General features: G+C 39.9%; 1 protein-coding gene across 4 annotated transcripts in view; it reads right to left on the bottom strand.

Moving 5' to 3' along the window:
- The window catches only part of SYT1 (synaptotagmin 1), a 333,925-nt gene extending 313,877 nt beyond the window's left edge, over positions 1-20,048 (bottom strand). For 3 of the 4 annotated variants that reach the window (XM_079303846.1, XM_079303850.1, XM_079303848.1), the window contains exon 1: positions 19,722-20,014. The gene's annotated coding sequence lies outside the window, so the exon portion shown is untranslated. Of the gene's footprint in view, positions 1-19,721 lie in introns of all 4 variants that reach the window. The other variant, XM_079303847.1, reaches the window with a different exon arrangement.
- Between the last annotated feature and the right edge of the window lie 4,406 nt (positions 20,049-24,454).

Genomic DNA, 24,454 nt, shown 5'->3' with positions numbered 1-24,454 from the left:
TAGGTTTTGAGCATCTGCAGTGGTCAACTGTAGGCAATATATTTACTCCATAAACAGGGTCAGATGAAGAAGCAAAAACCTCTTTGCCATTTTAATTAATAACCAAAGAAATAGTGACCATTTATATATTTTATGCAGTGTCTTAAAACCAGAAAAAATAAAGGAGCAATCCCAAGAACAAGACTGAAAAGCCAATTATCTGAATTCTGAACCCCTTCTGAGAGATGACAGATTTGAAGGAACCAATCACTGTACGAGGAATATTTACCAATATATTTTCCCTTCTTAAGGGAAGGAAAGCACACAGATGTATCTTTATAGTAATGATATATTGTGGGAATGATACTTATTTCCAGAAGAGGGCTTGGGGCTGCTGAAACCCAAGTCCTTGAGAATGCTTGCAGGCTGCCTAAACATAGGAGCTAAGTGGTACCACAACACAAAAAATATCTTTACAGCATCTTACAACATTGAAGAGCTACCATTCCAGCTTTTGGAAAACCTGAGATGCCAAACTTGTACATAGCATTAAGATTCTTGTGCAAAATAAAGTGTTATAAATTATCTTTCCTAATGGCAAAATAATTATGACTTCTCAGCATCACTGTGTTGAAGATTCTTTGAGGATACTGGACTAAGTAACCTGAGCACAAGGTTAAACAAACAAAAACCCTTCAGCCATTAACTATCCAAATATTTTACTATTTGACTGCTGAAAGCCAATGTCCTTTAGCATTGCTAAGTACTTAGAGAAACCAATATACTGGTCCTTATCAGAGGAGGTAAAAAAAATATCAAAAAAAGTTGGCTGATAGGAGTTTTACTTTCTTTAACTATTAAGAGTTACTAATTTAAAGTCTTTCCCTGTTAATGGAAGTTGTCACTTAAATCTTTGGAATTGATGAAGTGTGCTTGCTGCCACCAGGAATAAAAGCCTAAGAACCTACCTTAGTTTCAGGAACATGTGGAGAATGAGTCTGTTGCACAGCTATTCCCTAGAATTTTCTTGCATTCTGCTATTGAAATCTAACCAAAGTTCCATCCACGGAATTGTCAAAAAAAGTCTTCAGCACATGCCAATGTGAAAAGCTTGGAAATTTGTATTTGGAATAAAAAACAACAAACAACAGGTGATTGGTTAACTCTCTATAGGTTTGTTTTATTGGTGCTAGACACTGACATTACAATCATCAATTTTTAGGCTTTGTGGTTGCTTCATTACATGTCACTTTATTACATTTTATTAAAATAACTTGTTGGCACAAAACAATTAATTTAGCACCTCTAAAGCATTTTTATTTTTCATTCCAGCCTTTTTAATTTAAATGATGGACAGCTAATATAGGTAGTTTGAACAAAACAACTACACACATTCACACTATCCCTAAGGATACAAAATACCCAATATTTGCACACATATTTTTATGCACATATTTTCATACTCATCCCCAAGACTGTACATCTACAGAAAGTTTACAATCAAAAGCTTCACTCTGAAGAACTGGAGAGGTTGTTAGCATGCACAATGCTTAAATGCTCAGCATAGCTACCCAAGACAATACTTCAAGGTCACTCCCATGGTATCCTAGCTAAGTGACATTTAGCATCCCCAAATTTTCTCCCATAAATGCAGTATGATAGAATGAGGCAACATCCAAACTCCTAAGAATAGCAAAGACATGCCCAAGGCCAGGAAAAGCACAGTCACGCCAGGCTAGAAACATCTTAATTGGCAGAGGTGTGCAAATTGCACAATACCAGTGTATACTGTACACAGATCTACACAGGCATGTGCACATATTCAACTCAGCTGAAGAAGCAACATCATTAATTATATATGTGGGAATCACAGTACCATATATGCAATTAGAATAAGGAATGAAGCATCAGCAAGAGACTTCTGCTGAGATTTTATAGTTTTCAGGAATCTGTTTGTACCAGCAGGTATCCTGCTTCCAAGACCTTAAGAAAAAATGGCTAGTGACTGATCCCTCTGGATGCCATTAAGTGATCATGTAATCAGTAGAGTACTGAAAGGTACTCAACAGAAATCTCTTAGTAACATTTTATACCACCATGCAGTTTTATTTGTTCCTGAGGAAACTTGGAAATTCATTCACATTGGCAGGATCAAAGTATCACAAAGTATCATATATGAGACTCTGTACTAAATACTAATTGGAGTACAAATCAACTACAAGTATGAAAGAAGACAAAATTACAAAGGCAGAAGACACAGGCATCGTAATTGCAAAGCATGTATTATGAACATTTTATTTACCTTTATTCAACAGAGTTCTGTGATAGGGAATAAGGAGAAACCCACTACTCTCAAAAAACACTAAAAGCCACTGGACTGGTCTAGCAAAGTGTGATTTACATAATAATCACCTTGCACAGTACAGCCATGCTCATCCCAAAGATCTTACATGGAATGCATCTGACCAGAATCCAGAATATCCTGGACTAGGAAGACAGGCCTACAACACAGGATCAGGCTTTTGATCGGGCAGTGTTCTCTACAGTCATATCAGTCATGTGGCCAAAGTGCCTCTATTTCATAGTTTCTCTAACAGATGAATAAAATTTGCCTTTGGGCCAAGAATGAATCAAGCCTGATTTTAGCAGCATGCATGCCCAGCACCTGCTGAAAACAAGACACTTCCAAATGTGGTTCAAGCTGGGCACTGCTGGTAGAACTGGCCATTTACAAATCCTGACCTGCTTAAACAAAAATAATTTTGCCCATCATCACAAAAACTAGGAGAGATCAGTCAAGTATTGCCTCTCACATATGCTTAAGCTGGACAAGACTGTGTCCTTGCTTTGGCTGTCATTTTCTTTATAGTAGCTGGTATAGCACTGTGTTTTGAATTTCAGAAATGCTGTGAACACATTGATTGATGTTGCAAACACATTGTTTTAGATGTGGCTGAACAGGGTTTACACTAAGTCAAGGACCTTTTCTGCTTCTCACACCACTCAAAAGCAAGGAGGCTGGGGGCCACTAGAAGCTGGGAAAAGACAAAGCCAGGACAGATGACCCCCGCTGACCACTGAGGTATTCCATACCATATGATGGCAAGCTCAGTATATAAACTGGGGGAATAGCTGGCCTCATTGCTTGGATAGCTGGAATGGGCATCAGACAGTAGGTACCACCTACAGCACTTGTACTGTGCACCATTTGCCTTGTATATTCAAATACTTATATCATTATTACCGTTTTTCCTTCAATTTCTGTACTACCAAAATACCTTAATCTCTACTCCTGAATTTTACTGTCTTTGCCTTTCCCTCCAGTTTTCTCCCCATTGGACTGGCAGTGAGAGGCATCCCAGTGGTGCTTCCTGACCTATAAGCTGAAGCAAAGACAATTGTTAAGTATGTATAATAGTGACATTGTTACACTCTTACCCTATTAACATTTTCAGTATCTACTGTAGTGAGTTTCAAGCTGTTTGTCACAATAGCATCTGTCTTAGATGTCTTTTTCTGGCAAAGAAAGCTCTTCAACAATGAAATAATTGTGGTAGCACATTGACCACATCTTGAGTTTGGGCACATGTCCCAAGTAGATCTACTTCAAAAGCAATGAAGCATAACCTAAAATTGAACAGAATAATATGTCATCATCCTTTACCATGGAAGGGAACTCTTAAGCAGCTTTACTTCTTGGTGCAAAAAGTATCCTTTGAACTCCTTATACACTGTGTGACTACTGCTACTGTCAGCATAATTTACTTTTTCCTTCCAAAAAATATAATCTACTGAGAATTAAAACTATGTAAAAATATCTTGTGCCAAGTTTCTATATTGTCCCAAAATTCTCCTGCAGTGTGAAACCTTCTCTCACCTCAACTCCAACAATTGTCTATTTCTATGAATGCTACAATGAAATCAGGTCATAAAGACAAAATATTTAAAGAAAAGGGGGAGGAACCCTATCTTGACATTCTTAAAATATGAACTACTTATACTTTTAGTACACCCAGTTTTTGTTAAGATGTCAACAGAAAGCATTAAGACATTCTGTTCCACAATACAGATAATCTTAAGGTCCCATTACTTGCATAATTGGAATTTGGATGTTTTAATGAACTGTAGTTGGTACAAAGCTGCTCATCATAAGTATGGACAAGAACAATTCACAGGGTTATATTCTTTTTTATAATATGCAGAATTAAAAATTACTTCAGTTTGACAAAGACATACATCTAAAGTATTCAGTGTCAAAAATCATTTGAGTAATGACTGGTTTTCTGCTGTTGAACAAAAGCTAAAGCTACTTGGAAATTTATTTCTAAAAGCTTTATTTTATTAGCATTCAGCATTAAGGGGTCTGAAAAATACAGCCTTCTCTGGCGTGCTAAGACCACGTGCTCATGTTTTCCATGTGGGATTTATACTTCTTTTGCAGATGCTGATGTGATAGCCATCTGAACTTACACACCTAGAGTTATTTTTAAACACTGCTGTAATACAGCAGAGGTAAGAACAAATTGATTTCCAAGTGATAGGTTGAAAAATTTTGGAGAATTTCAATCATACAAAAGTCTCAAAACAAAATCTTGCTGCAGTAAGAGCCAGGTGACCAAGGTTTCAAAAGACCTCACACTTGCTGATTAACCATAATAGGAAGACCCAGGGTTCAATGGCATTGCTTTGACTAAAGCAGTCCCTGAAACTGCAATTGTTTAAATGTTTGGAAGGGGAGAAGAGTGAGAAACCAACCAACCAAAGAAAACACACATACAAAAAAACACAAACAATCCCCACACACAAACAAACCTAACAACATAAACAAACCTTACCAGAAAATGATGCAGTTTTCATAAGCTATTTGAAATACCTCATAAAATTCACCTTATCTCTTCGGTACACCTTCACAACCTTTAATGGTTAGACTCAATGATCTTAAAGGCCTTTTCCATCCTAAATGATTCTGTGATTCTATTCTGAGACACCATATCAATAATGTGTTGTCTGAAGAGATTCTCATCTCAGATATGCTATGTTTCTCTTATGCAAATAACCTAGTACCATGAAAGGTCTCAACAAAACCCTCCAGAAAAATTAAATCTATATGCAATAATAATGTTTTAGTAGTATCTCATGCTTCCATTTCAGGGGTCTGTTTTTAGCAGGGAGTACACTTTCACTTGTACAGACCACTTTAATGTCAGAGGGATTTCCAGATGCTCAGCAACTCACACATACATAGCACTGCACAGAATGAGCATCTTACCATGGGAACTTCAGGGCTTACCCAACCACCACTGTGGATTCTGGAAAAATACAACAGAAACATTTAGAAATCCAGACTCAACAACTGAAGAATAGTTGATTAATTCATTAAATCAGTCATAAACATAGTTTCAATAGGGTGACACCTAATCACCTTGTCGACTGCATTAGTAACAGTTACTTTTTGATTATATACAGATCACCTCTTTAGCCTTTACAGTACATCAAGTGTTGTTTGCCTCCTAACCAGAGCTTACTGCAGTATCTGTTTTTAGTTACACTTCCCATCCTTCTCCCCTCACAGTTTTAAGAAGTACAAAAGATAAGTGCACATATAAGGGAAGAAAAATGTGCAGAAACTGTTTGGTCAATTCAAATTCTAACAGCCATAGGCAAAAATCAATCAAAGAATTGTATTTGGGTGCTCCAAGAAAGAAAAAAGCAAGTGTTGCTTTGGGTTGCTGCAAGATTGACATAGTACCTGTAAACACATGGTGCTAATTTTGTATTTTCACACACCATCTCTGTTCTCTGGTGACTACTTTTGTCAAATGTGAAAAAAAATGTAATTGTTTACATATTTCCTTCACCTGACATACCTGATATTACACTAAGAACTCAGCTTTGCAGAATGGACAGGAGAAATAGCTTACCATGACCAACATCCAGAATAAAAAAGTCCAAAGTGTTTTGGTACAGCAGACACATTTAGAAACACTGATAAATTCAATTTCATTAGAAAGATGATAGGAGGCTGCAGTTTCACCTATCACATTAATTTCTGAACCTTGAAATCTCTCCTTTCCACAGAAGGATGCAGCTTCAAACCCTTGCTATCTGGAAATTAAAGCTGCTACAAGCATAGCTGCTAGAGGAGGGGCTGCCCAACTGCTCCACATGAGTCAGCGTGCCCAGCACCTTGGGCTGTTTGATGCAAGGCCGGCAGCTGAACAGATTGGGCTGTGTGTGTCCCTGTCCCCACACACACAGGAGCCATCTGGAAACAAACAGCTCAATCATGACGAGTAAAGCCAACGAGGAAAATTGCAGCTTCTTGATCAAAAAAACCCACAAACAACAATAACCCTACAAAAAATCCAAATTAGAACAACAAAAAAAAGGAGGCACTTGCTTATCTCCTCACTACTCCTTCTAAGGCAAGCTTTTTATCTGCTTCTGTAACTATCCTTTTTAGCTACATGAAAATCATCACCAGGGGAAATGAGGAGTCAGATATGAGAGGCAAGGGCACATGGCTCACGTGGTGCTGATGCCTCGGTCTGAGGCACAGCAGACCCTGCAGCCCAGCAAGTGTTGCTGAAGGCTGCTGTCAGGTCACTGAGACCTTGTGAGTGGATGCTTAAATACAACTGAATTTAGGGCCACAGCAGCCTCTGCAAAAGAGACCCAGCAGCTGGGGGAAGGACACAAGAAGCAAAGCAAACCCATCACCTGGGACAGAGCTCTGCAGAAGCCAGGCCAGTGGAAGCTGCGCTAACAATGCCCTGTCCAGCCTGGCCAACGCCACAGCAGCTCCGAGCCAGCAGCAGCTACTGAGAATCAACCCCAGCTGCTCTGGAGTTTGTGACTTCACCTTTAATGAGCCTAATTAATTTACTTTCAAGGTAGCCTGACTCCAGATTGTGCTGTGTTGTCTAAATGTTTTCTGCAAAGCTGGGGGAAGATGTGTCCGCTCCCTCTGAGCCTCGACACGGTCCTGGAGCATCCCTCTGGTTCAGGTGCTGCTCAGCACCAGGCCCTGCCAAGGGGAAAAACCCACTGCCTGCTCCCAGGAGAGCCTGGAGAAAAACTCAAAAGGTAAAATACTGCAGAGCAAAATACTCTGACTTTCTGAAAATTGAACCAAGATTTTATTTTTAAAAACAGTTCTCAGATTAAGGATTATAACTCCTAAAACTTACATACCTTTTTTGACATGAAGAAATAGAAACAGAGATTGCTACCCTCATTGAAAGGTGCTTTTATTTCCTTATTCAATCCCTCAGTCTTCTAACCTAAATTTTTCTCAGCCACTGACAACCTCTGCATTATTTATACAACAGCCAAACTATAATTGGCCTCTTTCACATGGGTGAATATTAACATATGGGGGAGAAATAGGGCAAGGAGAGAATGCAGATAAGTGACAATTTCCATATTTGTAGAGAAAACAGTTGTACTCTGACAGCGTGACAGGTTTTAGATGCACTGTTCAGCATTTATATATAGTTGATGTCTAGCTTATAAAGGTTCATTTAGCTAGCAAATCATCATGTTTAGCTGCTGAAAGGAGGCTGGAACAGAATGAGAAATTCTCATGATCTGTGTGAACAAGACAACTGTTTTGCTATAATGTTTCTTTCCTACATGTTTCTTTCCTAGACCATTCTGATTTAACTTTACGTTACATCTAACATGAAGATACAATTTTTCTTGTACACAGTACTATGAAACCAGCAGCCAGTTTTCAATTTTTAGAGGCAGAAATTACATAAGCTTAAAATATACATCTTATTTTACTCCTGACATAGCCAGATTTTCTTTTAGCTTAATATAGCACATTTTATTTTCCTTCTTTTTACCACAGCAATCAATTGGGGAAAAAACCAAAACCCTGACATTTACATCCTGAAACTTTAAAAAATCACAGTATATTCCCATGTAAAGAAATGTGATACCATGAATTAAAGAGGGCCACATATTACTAGGGTGTTCTGCTTCACAGCTGGGACAGGGTCATCTGAGAAGATTTCTACATATAAACTACACAAAGCTGTTTAAACAGATCTTGCACTACAGCTCTGAAAATACGATTTCATCTCACTTACAAGCTACACTGAAACTACAGCCTCGAATTAGGTTAAGGAGGAAGGGATGGGTTGGGTATGTGCAGGGAGACAAACAAGGAGAATGAAGCTAACCCCTAAAAGCACTGTGCTCATTCAGGTGCAAAACTTACTGCAGGTTCAGAGAGGGAAAATACACACTGGCAACACCTGAGCTGCTGCTTTTCTTCTCTCCACTGAGAGCTTTACTGACCACACGACCAGAGGGGAGGCAATTCTCACACTTTGCCCAGTGTGCTACCACTTGTGCAGACCTCTCTGATTCCCTGCATGCTTCAGGCAAGATCCAAAGCCTGCTGGAGCCACTATCATATCAGCTTTCATATTCAGGTTTCAGGAAACATCCAGTCTCTCAATGGCTGTGACTCACAGTAATATAAGGCATTTCCTCTCAGGGACACCCACTTTCATCAGCACTGACTGGACAAGTCTGACTTCAACTGCCCCTAACTGCAAGTAAAATATTGTCATTCTCAATACAAAAAACCTTTATTTACAATTTTACTGACAAGATACCCATCCTTCTGTGGAGCTGATACCAAAATTTTCACTACTATCAAGACTGAGATATAAAGTGTATCCTTAGTGCTTCTTTTGCCCTGTAAGATTCTGCAGAAAGACACATTGTGATTAGCTGCATTAAGCTGGAACTAGAAAACTTGGGTTCAATTCCCAGCACTGCCACACACTCCCCATAAAGCCTTAGACACATCACTTAGGATTCCAGTGTCCATGTCAGGTGTCTATAAATTGGCTAAGTCTCATCTAGTAATCCCAGACTTCTTACAGTCACTGAAAAGGAACAGATAGCTCAGAGAGCAGCCCATCTCACCTCCAGACAGCAGTCCATCTCACACCAAGACAGACACCTAAGGTAGGTCAAATGAATCACCTTCTGAAGGTATTTAAACTTAAATGAGATGAATTCTATCCTTAATCTCCCCCTGGCATTGATCCCCATCTGTCATACGGGATTTATGTTTCAACACATCAATAGGACACTCCTTTGATTGGCGCCCACATAATATAAATGACTGTCTGATGTGTACAGACTTGCACTCTTCACAAAAAGCTATTCCTAAGACCTTTACCTGAAATCTTCATGTATACAAAATGGGCTATCTGGGCAGCTATGGTTTTGACTTTGTGCTTGTTTTGCCCATTTACACTATCACATATCAAAGTAGTACTAGGTATTTTCCTGTATCAGCCTCTCATTGAGAGGGGGAGCAGAAATCTCCCATAATTAAATCAACCTCTGGACAGATAAACTGGCTCTTGAATTGGGGAAGCTGCTGTAGCAGAATATTGCTAATTCCTTTCTCATAGAAACTGCTTTCTGGTATGAAGTAGCTAGTCTTTTATATATTACTGGAGCTGAAATTAGTCTATCTCCTTTCTGTCAGATAAATTCCCTCCTGGCCCCAGAAGGCTAAAACTTTAGATCCTTTGTACCATCCCACCTGTAAATAATTCAAATCCCAGTTGTGAGCACGGCATTATACATAAAATAGCTTTCTTCAGTAGCAAGTCAAACAGCTTACCTAGTTTGCAACTAGAAGATGGCAAATCATGATTACTAGGAAACAGGAAACTTTCTTCTATTTAAAACTGAAAAAATTATCATTTATGTCAGGGTGAAGGTAAAGATGTTTTAAAGAGTAACTCAGAACAATTTCTAATCTCCAAACTGGATGTGCAAATCCCCTAGTACAAACAGTACTTAATGACCAGCAAAATATACTTATATCTGGCCTAACAGACAAGTGCTCACATTCGCAGGTCTGAAGTTTCCATGATACAATTAAAATCCCTTTGAAGGAGAGGGTTGATATGGTTACAGCAGTGAGTTGTTTATTGATCTCTGGGGGCCTTAAATGATGGCACTTTTTCTAGCATTTGGGCTATTTTTTTTTCCTCTTTTGCACAACAGCCCATGTCCCTAGTCAAAGATCTGGATCCCATTATGTTAGGCACAGTATAAACACATTACAAGATATGTCAGGCCCTGTTCTAAAGAGACTGCAGAGCAAACACTGCTCCTTGCAAACATGAAGCAGCCCTTGATGAAACAGCTGTCGCCGGTTACAACCCACATTTGGAATTCATGTGTTAAAAGACCCATACATAAAAATAATATAAAAATAAAAATAAAAAATAAAAAATAAAAAGGAACACGGTCACTACACACTATGATGTTTGCTTTTGAGTTTTCCCATGTGTCCAGGCAAGCAATCAGCCTACAAAAACAAAATGGGTAAACAGGTTTAAAAAAGCCTAATTAGATATTTGAAGTGATGGTGACAATAAATAACTTTTTATGCAGTCAACTCAACTATAAGAGTGCTTTGAACCTAAAAAAATAGAACTATATTTCTGGGACATAATTTTCTCATCTAAAAAAAGTATGATTCACTAGAAACACATTAACAAGATTTCTGGTCTATGTGAGCCAGAATTGGAAGAACAATATTAGGCCAAGTGCAATGGAAAAAGCAACGTGGCCTGAAGCAGTTGCTCTGCAACAAGAAAAATTTTAGGACATGTTCACTTCAGACTCTCTTTCTGCACTTTATTTAGGGAAAAACTGGCATGTTTTGCTACTATTAAAACTCATAGCAATTGTACATGCTGTGAACTGCATCCACATGTACAATGGTGCTATCCCATATAGTGAATATGCTTATTACATGTTAGTGTTAGACACGACCTTGCTGAAACCAGCCACCTAGGGTTTAGTTCTAACTCTGCTAGGTGGAGTTTGTGTAGGTCATCACCTTTATCTCTGCACAGAGATACAGAATGTTTGACCATCATGGAACAACATGGAGCCTCTTCACTCACACACCTCCCTGCTGAGCCCATCACCTCTGGTTCTTCCTAATCTTGCTACACGTAAGTACAGAGAACTCATGGAGCCCATAAGAATGGGACAGCAGCTTGACGTGACTAACCACAACCAAACTTCCTGATGGTGTTTAGGAGTGGAAAAGTTTCAGTACATTCCCCCACTGTTTTTTGTAAGTACTACAGCTTAAGATAAATGCCAAGCACAGTTCTACACTATTTACTATACAACATCTTAGACTTTGTACCTAGAATTTACTCAACACAATTACCTCTAAGTCCGATTGAAGAAACTACCTGTAAGTATCTTACAGCACTACAGCTACAAATAGGACCGACTGAGCTAATATTTTTCACAGTTTGAGGATAATTTTTTTTATTAATTCATCAGCGTAATCCCTAAGATATTCAGAATTATCAATACACTTATGCTAAAAAGACCCAAAAAAAAAAGCCAGTATTTGGCCTACTGGAAGACAAAACCTCGAAAATTTTGCTAACTACAACAATCTCAAATAGGATCAGTACTCATTACATCCACCTATGGCCTTTAGTCCACCCTTGAGTATATCCTTTCTGACTTACACACTCACCTACTTGAAACCCCTAAAGCCAACACTGCAAACTATGCCAAGAGGTCGGATTTTTTACCTCCTCAGTAAAGATTACTTTTCTTCATCACAGAGTCATGGAACTGAGTGGAAGAAGGCACAGTGACACCACAGACTAGGAAATGCCAGGTGTTGTTCCAGCCAATAATTTAGCTTTGTTCTGTGAAATCAGCAAAAACCACTAAATTCATACACTGTTTTAAAACTAGCTGAAGTCCATAGAAACTCTAACAGCCAAATTTCAACACAAATCAAATTAACTGCTCCAAGGAAAGGAAATTCAAAGAAAATCTACTAACCAGAGTAATACTGACATGTTCCATTAAAATTATGCCAACTGTTATTCCTTTCACATACATGCAATACATACATTTTGGAATTCCACTGATGGGTACAGACATCTGGAAAGGCAGAAAAAAGTTTTGGCGTTTTGGATTCATTTTTAACTTTAAGTTAACAGTGCAGACAGTCCCTACTATGACTGAAAAAGAGTGGTTCCTCACCTTTAATGGACTTTTAGCTGTTTTTTTGCTTTAGAATCTAATTGGCACTACATGAATAAGCAGTGCTCAATTCAAAAATCTGAGCTCTAGCTGCTTGATATAAAGATAAAATATTCATTATTATTGTTCTTCTGAAATGCTGATTTCCACAGTGAATTTTATGCTTTGCACACCTTAATTCAGCATTCATCAATATTTATAAAGAATAATTGATTTTGAGTAAACAGCTCACAATTATTAGCCAGTGTATGGTTTATAACGCAAATATTTGTGTATCAAATATTAAAGTAAGCCCAAGTCTATATTCAAAACAGATGTATATTTTGAAAATGACAAACACAAGAGAAAACTATAGCATGTGACTTCAGGTAGTTTTGCTCCAGATGATTTTACTTCAATTTTTCAGTATCAGCATTTTCTCAATATGCTAAAAAAAAAAAAAAAAAAAAAAAAAAAAAAAAAAAAAAAAGCAGTAAATACACATTAATAAAAAACCCCAAACAGATCAGTCCTGTTAAGCAAGAGTTACAAAAATAAAGGAAATATACAATATAACAGCAGCAAAGAACTTACACAGCTATAGCACATCATGAAGCAAGTGACCTCTATCAAGGTCACAGGGATATTGCCTGGTGTTTCTCTGCTCTAACTAGCAGCTGAGTAAGCTAACAAAGCATGAAGTAAGAGAGTCAAAGATGATGAGCAAGTGCAAGGTAACTGTTTGTTGTCAGCATAGGAAAAACAACTCCAAAGAAATTAAAAATCTCTAAAAGGCATCCACTGTCAGGCTTTTCATAAGGAAATATTCGTGTGTCCCAGATATAGCTATCAAATGCAACAATATAATAGATAGATTTTTAATGAAATATTTGGGCTGTTTGAAAATATATAAACTTTCATTTCAGGATCTAGAAATCCTGCAATTCAACCAATATTCCACTTGCAGTCAAAAAATGTATTTGCCTTCCACCCTCAGCTGACTACTTGAGGACACATCTCTAGCAATTTAGTGGGACTTGTAACACTCTGAAAGGTAGCCTTTCTATCAGAGACACCTATTTTCTTGCCAATGCCACCAATTAACTATCAATAGCCTGACACATGGAAAGAGGACATGGAAGATGCTGATTAAGACAAGTTTATCCAGGTTCAAAACAGAATCATGACAGGATTCCCTGGTTCAGATGCCAGCCACAAGGTTTGCCACCTGCACAGCCAGTCCCAAACCTAGAATGAGTATGACAGAAGACTGTCCTTTGGGTATCATCTCACTGATGGGCATCTGGAAACTGAAGCCTATTTACACAAATCCAGGCCATAACAATGAGACACAGGACACTGACATTCCCACATCTCAAAGAGTAACAGGAATTCTCAAAAAAGTGAAGTACCTACTAATAAGCACAATTTATAGTTTTAGGACACATCAGAGGAACAAAATAAATGGAAAGAAGAGCTGGCAGCTTCAAGGGTCGTTAAATCACTAGTTACATAAATAAACAAAAATTTCTCGTCAGTTACAATGGATAAAATAGGATTATAACTTACAAGGGCAGCTTAAGGGATGTTCACACAGAACCTCTTCACACTATGCAACATGTCACATCTTCTACAACAAATGCTCTTTAATCCAAGAGACACAATAGGAGTTAATAGCAGCAAGTTCAATGGGTTGGTGATTCTTAGGCCAAAAGGACAGGCGATTACCTCCTCCACTCTCAAGGATTAACACAAATCCAGCAATTTCAACATCAAATCTAGAACTTGTACCTGGTCTAGGTAAAAGAAAAGAAAACACTAATCTACAGACTTCAAGTAGAAAGGTGTCATCTGCTCAGTAAGGCAGTTTATACACTTGGTACTCTGATGGACAAAACACTGATACCTCATTTCTTGTAGTCTTGTAGCTTGTGTGCCCACCCAGGATGCTGTGTGAACTTCCACATATCAGGGTACAACTTAATACCAGTATTTTCACTGTGTGGGGATCAACAAGCCTTTCAGCATATCCAGTTTGCAAAGAGAATGGTAAGCTTTTAGGAGTCCCAGTAGGAAACAGACTAGACACATCTCAATTGAGACAACTCAAGTCCCTCCTATAAACTAATGCTGGTGGTCCAGCACCCTTTCTGAGTTAGGCACCTTTCCTACTCACAATGCCACAGTCAGTGTTTATAGCTCCATACAGCTTCTTTTCTCTTTAAATAAGAGCAGATCATGTTACCTGGCTGTAATCCCAAATCCTTCTCAGGACTAGTATTTAAAGAGGACTCACCTTTTTTTTTTTTTTTTTACTGGAAGTAGTCAATAGTATTACAGTGCACTTTGTTAAAACACATTCAGATGTACAATGAGAAACCAAATGAAATCCGTCTATAATAGCACTTTTCCCAACTTTATTAAAATTGGCACAAAAAAAGTAAGTATTCTCATGAATATGGATTTTGTATTTTATTCCAGATCATTGTCAAAGGTAATGAAAAGGGTTGGAATAATGGAAATGGCAATTCCCCATACGCTATCTGTTCTGCAATTTATTACATGAAAAAAAAAAAAATCTGTCCACATGAACAATAGTGCTGTTCTACAGTATTATTTTTACAACTAGAACATCACCCTGAATTAAATAAAATGCCTTATTGAAGTCAAAACACAAAGCTTACCATTTCAACAAGAAACACAGAGTCCTTTTTTAACTCAAAAAAGTTTCAAAACTCTTTTGATTGGGATGGATTACACTACCATTCTTCAACCCTCAACTATTTCCAGTATATTCTGTCTTCTATTGACACATCATACCACTAAGTTTTTTTTATCACTTCCATCTTTTAAAAAATAAAAAAATAGAACCCTATCTGTACCACCAGGTATTTTAAGAATTCCTCCCAACTCTAATACCTTTATCCTATAAATAAATGTTTATAAAGAAATGCTGACCATAGCTTTGGAAAAAAGTAGAAACAAAAAGCAAACAACCAAACACAAAAAGAAAAAAAAAACAACAAACCAACCAAATAATCAAACAAACAAAAAAACCAGCACCAAACAAACAAACAAAAATAAACACAAAAAACCCCTTTCATGCCACTAGTGGTCATTAAGTTTTTTAAATAAGAGTTAGACCTAGAGTTAGTTCATCTGTACACAGACATATTTTCTAGGAAAAGCACAACCGTTACCCTGAACCAGATAAGCCATTTGTCAGGGATTCTTTATTTCCACAGTGCTTTGCACAAAAGCACTCCAATTATTTCCAACTGCACTAGCTACATAGTTATTTAAACACATGGACATGAGAGTTCATGGGTAAACTCATGTCTCTGTGCCAAGCTGAGGAACGGTTACCAGCTTTCCCATTTTGCAACTGCTACACTGATTTTTCAACCACATGATTACAGAAAACAATACCCTTAAGATAAAGGTACAAAACAGAACTTGTAAGTGGATATTTAATCAATTTATTAAAACATGACTGAGCAGCTTTGAGGCATTGTACTACCTAGTCACTATAGCCACAGTTACATTAGTAAAGCTACTAAAACACATTTGGCCATAAATCCTGAATAGTGTCCAGGAAATTTACAGACAGCATCCTTAAAAGAACCAAATTAGATTTAGCCACTCCTAAATAAAAAATTATTTTCCTGAGATTTTTATATAACTACAAATAATTCAGAGATTATTCATTATTTGGGTAATTTCTCGTAACTGCTTTAAAATTTGTTAAATCTTCTAAATTAAAAAAGATATTATATATATTAGAAGCTTATCAGATAACTACCCTGCACAGGAGACATTCCAGATTTATTTAAGTTCTGATAGATTTCTCTGAGCCTATTTAGGGATGCTAGAAAAGAAGTGGCATCCGAGTTTGCAATTCCGTGAGAATTTAAAAGATGGCAACACCACTCCCTCTAGTATGGAGAGGGAGAAGTGTTCAGTGCCTGCTGTTTCTGGGAAATACCTCCAGACTGACAGTGATAAGAAAACAGGTTAAGAAAAATGGCCAGCTCTCTCATGTGCTCCTCCTGTAGCTACTTGGGGAAAACAAGAGAAAAGCCAGCCTCTAAAACATACTGATCAGACATTTGCCAAAAGTAGTATGTAAGGGTTCTTATTACAGTTCCTATCCAGCTTTCAGTCATTACAGGACTCAAAGAAAAAAACAGTATAACTGAATATTTTTACTTTTTTTTTTTTTATTTAAACAAGAAAGATTTTTTCCACATGCTGCTGCACAAATCGCTCAACTAATCCACGTAGTCCTTGAAAGAGATTGCCTGTAGCCTGCTCTTACCCTATCACCAGAAGAGATCATGAAAAACCCTTGTCAGTTCTCATCCTCCTAATGCATTCTGCTTTGGTGTCTGGTATTTCTGTAAAAGATGTAACAGTATAACCACCATTTCCTAATCCCCTCTTTTACTGGGGTGTATGAGGGAGGAGTAAAGCCTACTCTAGCAAAGATGGCACTTGTACGTAACGATCCTGAAAATATTTGTTAACCTAATGCTTTGTTTACTTAGTCTGGCAAATGCTTTTATTTTAACCTCAAGTATCTTTAGTAAATGTCAGCAGTAAACACAAATTGATAGTTTGCTCCCTTATCTGTGCTCCTAATTAAGTTTTTTCCTAGACACAGAGTTATGTCTAAACAAACATTCTACAGAGAATCAAAGTAAAATCAAAAGACGAAATATTTCTCTTTGTGAAACTGCGTATTTATATAGGCATCACCAGTAGAGGGAAGGAGATCATGGTATTCATGCATAATAATTCCTCCATGCTTTTCTTCCAGATATGCAGAAATATTTTCTTGTCCTTTTCATTTGCACCACAAACTTTAATGTCTCTTCCACAGCATGCAATATGGGGTTGCGTGCACCCTTTATTCAGAAAGCAGTTCCCGGTAAAGAGTTTATCTGTGTGTTTAAACACGCATGCAAATATAAAACTACGCAGAAATATTTTTAAAATTGTAAGCAGACAGCTGAATAGACAGGAAAACACAACAATATGTTAAATAAGAGCTTCATTTTCATGTGAGGAAACATCAATTAACTGAGTTCTGTACAGCTGAGTGGCTTAAAAACTTCTGCCAAGACACTAAGCTGCTCCTTCTTTTTACTTATTACAGCCAACCCTGCCAAAAGACCATAAAAATTGATTTTATGTTTCCGGTGTGTCTATGCTAGCTGGAAGAATATAGATTTTTTTTTTTTTCTTTTCCCCTAGGTTTCTGACAAACAGAACCTTCCCTTATCTCACACCTTCACTACGCTAACCAACACTGAGCATCTTCTTGGTCATCTCTTACATCTGATTTAAGTTATGATTAAGGTAGGAGAACATTTCAGATTGTTTAATCAAACACTGTTTGGTATCTATGGTTTTAAAGGGTTTCTTGCCCACTAGTGTTACACAGGAGGCTATTTCCCACTTGTACTGCTATGGCATACGTAGCAACTGATTATTTTTCACATTTGTTTTAAGGAAGTATTAGAACTGCTCAGTTAGTCTGTGAGCTACCTCTTTAAATTTCAGTATCAATCCTTAAAATGGATTTAGCATCTTTCGCATAAAACATTAATAAGGCTCACTTAGGCGCTCTTAATGTGAAGGAAAATTTGGCTTGTATGAAATGGCTACACTGGAACATTTCATGCTTTTGCAAGTGCAGGAGTATGATTATTTCCTACAGTATGTCATTATCTTATGCCCTGTGGTTCTTTTCGAAATTATCTCTTCTCACTCAAGCTGCCTACACTATGTTTTAAGCTATATAGTTTCAATTTATGAATTGTATGCATGCAAATTTTGAGCAACTATACCACAAGCCAAGTAATAGACCACATTAAAGTATATTTCCTCAGACACTATTAACAGAACTAAAAAACCAAAAAGCTTGGAACAAGAAAAGATATATATTTGACTCAAGACATAAAATCAGGTCATTTGTTTCCAAGACAGACAAGAAAATACTATTATAAACACATGTGCAACCTCCTTATACATTTCCTGAGCAGGTTTATTTAAGCATGGCAGGAGATGTCATTTCATATCCTCACAAAACAAATTAGTTCACTGTCTACTTGTCCTTGTACCCAAAAGCTCCCCCCTTCCTTTTTCGGGGACACTCCCAAAACAACTGCCCATCTTTAACTCTAGATGTCAACTCAGCAGGGAAAGGAAACTCCCCTTGGGTCTGCAAGTAACATCTTCCCTTTCTTAGGGTGAAGTAACTCTCTTGGACAATAAAGCAATTTAAACAGTGCTTAACAGCTTAACATGCAACACGGATGGCACACTGCACAGCAGCTCTGAGGATCAATATCACCGCTGCAGATACGTCTACAACACGTATGCATATCTGAAACTACTCCACTGACCTTTGTACAGAAAATACTGTTTCAGAGACAGTGAAATATTACTGCACTACAACATTTTGCATTGAGTTTACAAGGTAATAAAGACAGAGCTACTTCTTCACACGCAAATGGCTATTAAATAAGGAAAATAAAACTTGACATCCCCCAGACAATCAAAAGAAATTATTTATTTGGATGCCAACATCTGTCTTGAGATTGTGGCCAAGTGCTTTTCTGTGCTCATTTAGGACTCTACTTGGAAAGCTTTTCAGTTACATCTACCTAGAGATTTCTCTCCACTGCTTCCCATCTGACAGAAATCACTCAGCTGGGTCTGATGAATAACAGCAAAAGGCAGCTTGTATCAGAGATGATTGAATTACAGATTGTTGAAAGTGCCATAAAGGCTCATTCCAATGACTACATTTAATTTATTTACTATGCTGACTACCAGAAGCTAGCAGTCGTTTGATATCTTTATTTCAGAAGGCTGGAAACAAAAGAAATATTAACGTTCTTTGCCACATTCTTACTACTGTACGTAGTAGAGTTTGATAGACAAAATTAACTTTTAAAGAGAGCGCTGATCCCCTATCCATACCGTGTGTGCCTAGGAACCTGAATAGAACGTACCCAAACCAAAGCAGGGCAAGTGGTACTCGGTGCAAAGGAAACAATGACAGAAGATGAAATTGCATGGAAAGAAAACACATTAGCCTGACAGCCTTTCTAAGTGAAGTGGGCAAGGCTTTAGTGAATTGATACACAAACGATGAGCCGTCGTCCTGCGGTCCGGAGGGCTCCGAGAGCAGCGCCGGGGCGGGGCGCACCGCCGCGCCCCACCGCCCTCCGCCGGGACAGACCACCCTGCCGAGGGGCACGGGCTGGCAGCGGCCGGCGACACCCGGACGAACAAGTTGGCCCGGCGGCCGCCGGGGCGCCGGCTCCGGGCAGCGGCGGGCAGGGATGGAGGGATGCAGGGAGATGCTCCTCTCTCCTGCAGCCGGGGCGGGGGGCGACGGCGGAGCTCCGCGGGGGCGGGGAGCGAGGAGGGCGGTGGGGGGGGGGGCGCGGGCGTCCCCTTTGTCTGTGTCGCCCCTCCCGTAAACGCCCCCACCCCCGCGGGAGCGCCCCGGGGGCGGGCCCCCGCCCCGGCAGTGCGGGCAGAGCCGGCGGGCGGGCGGCGGCACGGCGCCCCCGGAGCGTGTGCGCTCCCCCGCCCGCACGGCGGGCGGCTCCCCCCGCCCGAGGCGACGCCGCCCGGGCGCGGCTGCGGGCGGCCCCGGAGCGCTGCCTTACCTGGCAACCGGGACGGGCGCAGCCGGCTCCGTCCTTCAGCCTCTCCCCGCGGCGGCAGCTCCCGGGGCGAGGCGGCGGGGCGCGGGCGGAGCGCCCCCGGCGCGGCAGGCAGGCTGCCCCGGCCCCCTGCGCTCGGCGTTAAGTTTCAGCAGCGGCGGCGGCGGCCGCCGGCGGGCAGGGCGAGGCGAGGCGAGGCGAGGGGTGGCAGGCGGGGCGGCGGAGGCGGCACGGGGGCTGCGCGGCGCCGGGAGCGCCGCCACACTGCAGCGTCTCCAGGAATCCCTCCCGCGAGAGGCAGCCCATCACCCCCGGCCCGCCGCCCTCATTGGCTGCGGGGCGGGGAGATCGCCGCCGCCGCCAATCGCCCGGCGCCCAGCGAGGGTGGAGCCGCCGCGCCGGCCGCGCCCATCCCGCGCCCGCGGGTCCCTGTCCGCCCCGTCGGGCGGGGCCGGGCGGCGACGGGCGGGGGAGGAGGATGGGGATGAGGATGGGGATGGGGAGGATGAAGAGGATGAGGAGGGTATCCCCGGCGGCGGGGGGGCTGCCGCTGCGCTGTGCCACAAGCCCGTCGGGCCAGCCGGGTGCCCCGGCGAGGCGCGGCGCTGGCCCTCGCCCGTGGGTCGCGGGGCGGCGGCGACCCCCGGCAGGCGCGGCCGGTCCTGTTAGCGAGCCTGCGGTGCCCGGGCAGTCGCGACCGAGCGCTGAGTCGTGATTGGCGTCTGTGGCTTAGGCGAGAGCAGACTGTGTCGCGTGTTCAGGTAAGGACGCGCAAGGGTTAACCTAATTCCCTTGATCCATCCACTCTGAACTGGAGCGTTGATTAACATTGGTCTGCAAAATGTAACTGTAACAAATTCAATTAAGGAAAGCACATTTCTTCAACTTTTAATTAGATCTACCCTATTTGTCTAATGTTTAATATAACATAAAAAGTTGCTCAGGTTCCAAAGGGAAATGGAAATAGATTTAGATGTAAGCTTAGCTTTTAAAAACACAATAGACTAAAGTTCTTTGTTCCTCAGCATATATACCCTCAAAGAGGATAACAAGCAATATTCCTGAAAGAGGAGGAAAAGAATTTTACCTGCAAAATTGTAAACATAACAGGGTGGTATTTATGGAAGTGTTTCCCATAAGTTTTAGTTGGTTACAGGGTACTGAACATACAGGTAGCCCAGGTTTGCTACTGTGCATGATCTTGCTGGATTACAGTTCTAAGAGAACTTGAGAAAGTAGTGGTATATTTCACAACCATTTAGTTGGTTTCAGTTAGTACGCAAGAGTGAAATTTACCTGAAGTACATCTTAATGTAGATAGCAGATGCTGGCAAAGAGACGAGCCCGTATGCCATCCTCAGCAGGTAACTGGGAAAGTCACGCAGCCCCCTGGCACATCTCTAGGTGACTTACTGTGCCTTCACCAGGACTGTATTCTGCCATTCCCCATCCAACCTTTCACGCTGGCATTTGACTCTAACATTCACAACCCTTTTCCAGTTCAGTTTTTCTGATCACATTTGTTCTTAGGTCCGTTAGTCAGAATAGCAGGTTTTCTTCTATGGACACCTTAGATCATAAGAGGCAAGTAGTAAAGTAAATGCAGAAGAAATTATGTTGTAAAGCTTTTACTGAGCTACAGAAAGGAGGAACAACCATAATTTAAACTGCATATGCAGGAGTGTCACCTGTGCTCAGATTATGATTTGAAAGGGTTGCTGTTTTCTCTGTCCAAATACAATAGATATCAAGGATTATTTTCTCTAGGATCATTTATCTGGTCAGTTAAAAAACCCACACGTTCCAATGCTAGTAATTATGAGGACTTGATGCTGAGTTCCTAACAGCCACACAGCCAGAAGTCTGTGGGAGTCTGACATTCACAAGGCATGACACATCATATGCTGTCTTAGTATTTGAACAAAGAACAAGACACATCACTGAAACCCAATGGCCCTTCCTTACAGACAGTAAGGGACAGAAATGCTATCTAGTAGTAGCCCCGAAGAGCATACCATCAGTTTTCCACTCTCTGACTATCAGAGAACATAGATAATTTTTCTGCTATGTTTAAAAAAACACCAAGCAAACAAAACAACCAAAAAAAAAAAACCAAACCAAAAAAACTCAAAAAACAAAACAAAAAACCACAACAAAATAAATTAAAAAAACCAACAAACAAACAAAACAAAACAAAAAACCCAAAACAACCATAACCAGCTGTCATTGGAGCTTGGAGAGCTTTTGCCTATTATTTTCGGAGCTTGCTTGTTTGCAATGAAAGAATTTGCTGCAAAAGTTGCTTCCTTCAGTTCCTTTCAGGTTCAAAGTTTTATTCACACAGAATGAGGCTTTCAGTCTTGCAAGTTTTATTTCACTACTGCATTTTCAAGGAAATGGGTAGTTCCTACCCAGTCATTATGTTAATTATACCAAAGGAAGCTGTGAGGCTTGAGGAATTACATACATATCTTGAATGGACAAGGATGCTTCAGAAGAGCTCAGGAGCCATTTGATGGATGAATGTTTGCAGTGCTAGCCAAGAGCTAGCCACCAAAATCATGGAACATAGATCACTCTATTTATTATTGTTAACTCTTCTACAGTTGTGTTTAGGGAAGAAGAAGGTATCCCATTATGAGAAAAAAGAACAAGCATGCAAATTCAGAAGAAGTTGCATTCTAAACCCTACTTTGTTGTCTTGTTTGGCATTTTAATTTTTTTAATGTGTTTTAGTGCATTAGAAAGGAATTTTAAATAGTGTCAGCCATTCAGGAGTTCCACCAGGAATCCTACTACATATAAATGAAGAACTAGACTCCATTATATTCTTCATATGTCATTTTTTGTGTTAGACTTTTACTAAGCCAAAGGTACAGAAGCATCAGGAAAAATTTGGAATAAAAAGCAAGACCAGAAATAATTCCGTGTTTGTTTGTTTTTTTTTTTCTTACTTCCTGTATATTGTGACTTCAAGATACAACTTCAAGATTTGAAAGCAATATGAGCCATAAAAACTTGATTTTGAAAATGAAAGACTCCTGCTTGATCCATAAAGAAGGAGGAAGCCTGGGCCAAAGCCAATGAAACCAATATTTTCAGGCCTATCCTGGAAAGTTTTATGGCATGTAAAGAGCAGATACTAGAATGGCAGTCACTGAACTGAGGCTAATTCAGGAGCAACAGCAGTTGTTACACATAAAAAAAAGCAATCAGGGCTCTGACTTTTTTCCTTTTATCCTTTTGTAGGTCGCCCTTTGTGTGACCAAGTATTGCAACTGCCACAAATAGATGTACAAGATGGGAAGTCAGATAAATAATGAGAGCAAATCACTGGCAGGTAAATAAAACTGGTAGCATGTTAATTTGCTTAACAGGCAGATCTGTAAACTAACTAAACTGTGACTCTTGTGATTCACTGGCTTTGTGTTGCACAAGGTTACAGATCCCTGTCTTTAACAGAAAAATGCTTTTATTATGTTCTTCATTATCATGTAATTTACTCCTATTTCTGCTTTTTCCATCCTCAAGTTTTTAGTGTTTAGAGATGTTCCTTTGTGGGAAGATAAAGGAATTGGGTTTTGCTTAGGGAAATGGAACAGCTTTTCAAATTAAGCTCTGATAGCAGGAGTTTAAGAATGCATTTCTGAAATTTCTTTTGGTATATTAGATGGCTGTTCTTGATTGTTTTGGTGTTTTTTCCCATTTGACTGAGAATCCAAGGGCTGGTCTGTATAGCTGAAAATTAAACACTTGGAATTCCATTTTGGTGTTCTGTTGTCACACTCTTGCTTTCAGTATAAAGTTGACATAATACCATAATACCTACTGAGTGGTGATGATGCACTTAGCATGAAAGACATGACAGCAGAGAGAGAAAGCTACATCATCAGTGAGAATTAACCTGCAGTAAAATCAATAAATACTGGAGTAACTATTCAGCTATACACAACTAATGAAAGTATAATAGGAAGTAAATCATCTTTGAAGATGTTTTTTCTAACAATGTATGTCATTGCCATTTGGGTAGAAAGAGTGGAGAATAAATGTTGGGGGTTTGTGGTTTTAATTACAGCTAAAAATTGAAGGGTAAAATCAAAGAACTTGTTAGTCCACTCACTGATGTTTGTCTCAGTTTGTCATCTGATTTCATTGTTTTCTTCTGTTTGATCTGTACACATCTGCTGCTGCTTCTAAGTTGTTTAGGCAGAGATGCTCTCTTTTAGTCTGCATTTGCATAGCAGCTGACACTGAGAGCTCCTGCTTTGTGCCCAGGGCTCCTGGACACTGTTGCAGCAGAAATGAAAATGAAAACAGAAGTACTCGGAGGGGGTGTTCAAGTGTAGCCAAACCAACTTGCATATGCTTTGCACAGATGTCAGCTATGTAATGTGTGAACTGATCTGAGTCAGTGTCAGTCTGTTCCCCTGTAGATGGTGCCCCTAGTTCAGGGATTCTCTTTCAGGTTGTCAGATCTGCATTCCCAATCCCCCTCCCCACTTTGAAAGTCAGATTTTGCCAAAGATGTGCTCAGGATGGTACTCCAGAAAAAAATGTTTTCAGTGCAAGTAAGATGAGCTGGATTGAAGTCCCAGTTCTCTTTTCAAGCACAATCTACTGTATAAAATGAAAAACTACTGAACTTTTCACTTCCAGAACACCCAGATATTATCAATCTCCTTACCTTATGACTTCCTCCATGTAAAATGTCTAATGCACAGTTAGTATATGCATCA

Source organism: Erithacus rubecula, assembly GCF_903797595.1.
Source record: "Erithacus rubecula genome assembly, chromosome: 4".
Classification (NCBI taxonomy): domain Eukaryota; kingdom Metazoa; phylum Chordata; class Aves; order Passeriformes; family Muscicapidae; genus Erithacus; species Erithacus rubecula.
This window is presented reverse-complemented; position numbering and strand designations above follow the sequence as displayed.